The sequence below is a fragment of the Musa acuminata genome, chromosome BXJ2-7 (genome assembly GCF_036884655.1).
Source record: "Musa acuminata AAA Group cultivar baxijiao chromosome BXJ2-7, Cavendish_Baxijiao_AAA, whole genome shotgun sequence".
NCBI lineage: Eukaryota > Viridiplantae > Streptophyta > Magnoliopsida > Zingiberales > Musaceae > Musa > Musa acuminata.
Genome location: NC_088344.1, coordinates 1,153,972 through 1,155,773, shown reverse-complemented (window position 1 = coordinate 1,155,773; position 1,802 = coordinate 1,153,972). Strand labels below are relative to the sequence as shown.

Below are 1,802 nucleotides of genomic sequence, written 5' to 3'. Positions count from 1 at the left end.
AGAAAAATATTATATAAAATAAATAAATAATTAGAAAAAAATTATATAATAAATAAATAATTAGGATGGTGACAGAAAATCACATCCTGAAAAGACTAAGATATATCTGTTAGAAGAAATTAATGCTAGAAAATAGTCCCAGGATAAAACGACTAAAAATAAGCATTAAAAACATAATAATGTTTATCAAATTTAAGAGATAAAGTTGCCTTAAAATATAAAACATAACTAGAAATCAGAGACTCAAAATAATATTTGTTCAAAAGGACAAAAAAAATGGAAGAGCAGTATTCGATGGAAGACTAAACATAATATTTATTTCTAAAAGTAGAAAAAAAAAATTCGCTAGAAGGAGGGCTTGAACCTCCGACCTTGTGGTTAACAGCCACACGCTCTAACCAACTGAGCTATTCCAGCTTATTGATAAAAATGATATTAATATATTTTTATACATTTTCTATATGTCAAAGTCTTGGTTCCCATATATTAGATTCCAGTAATCTTATTTAAGAGAAGAATAGCTACCACTGATCTGAGCAAAGGTTCATATGCAACTTCAGGAGAAGTATAAATATTTGTTTACTTGCAGATAACTGAAAGGTTAACCTGGTTTGCTGGACAGGAACAATCACAATCATACATTGATGCACTGAGTCTTGAATGCTTGTTCCAAATTCTTCAGTGTTTAGTTTCGTAACACCTGTAGACAGTTAAAAATAATTTTAAATGGACACATGAAGTACCTTACTGTAACATAAATTATCTACAAATGTAGCAACTGAGTCTGGAAAATTCTGAACATTTAGTTCTTTTTCAAATGGAATCTCCCTCAGGTTTGGACATATGACAATATTGAACATTGTGACTCCTTAAAACGGTGACCTGAAGCAATCAACGGCAACTAAACTTTAGAAGAAAGGATAAAAGAATAACCAAAGACAAAAACCCAAGTATGCTATGGCAGACAACACTTGATAGAGGATGCTTCCATGGAATGCACAAAACTTACTTGGTTCTGAAGGTCCGATAATTTTGACCAGCAGTAGTTTATGATAAGAACTGAATGCAGCACCAAAAATACTCTGCCAAGTAAACCTTGAAATACTTGTTGCATTGTCTGCAGACAATTAGAATAGGCCACTATCACCAAACAGTTCATCCAATCAACATTGATGCAAATAGAAGAATCTACTAGCGCCTACCAATCTCATTTTCCATAAGCTGAAAAATAATGGCAATGAATCCGAATAACTTAGTACATAAAAAACATCAAACATTCATTAATATGAAAGCTAATAAACCTAAGAACATGTTCCAAGCAACATTACTAGTTTAAACAATCAACTAAAGCTTTTCAATTTACATGCAGGAGCATACAACAGCAAAATGCTAGACAAATCCAGCACAAATATGAGCAACATTTACAAGTCTAACTTCTCGTTAAGAACTGTCGATGACATATTTCCCATATTCATACTGATGGCAGGTACAACAAATGATTATGTGAGTGAGCTTACAAGCTCAAGCATGGGTTTGCCTACAACAAAAGAAAATTTATGAACAAAGGTCTGGTAGCAGAGTGGTGAAGAATATAAGAAGAAGACTGAATAAGACTAATGGACAATGAGTTAAATACATAGCAGAAGACATCTCTCACCATATAATTTTTTCCCATAAATAGTGCCGATGGATTAAGCGAGAAGACACAACAAGTGATTCATGTGCCCAGGCAATTATCACCTATGAAGTAAGATATTTCTTTGAACAATTAGGGAAAATGTCACTTTTAATTCTTAAGCTGA

General features: G+C 32.5%; 1 non-coding gene across 1 annotated transcript; it reads right to left on the bottom strand.

The window, feature by feature from the left end:
- Positions 1-343: 343 nt before the first annotated feature.
- TRNAN-GUU (transfer RNA asparagine (anticodon GUU)) lies at positions 344-417 on the bottom strand. Its single transcript has one exon. It is a non-coding gene; the product is annotated as a tRNA-Asn (tRNA).
- Positions 418-1,802: the final 1,385 nt, after the last annotated feature.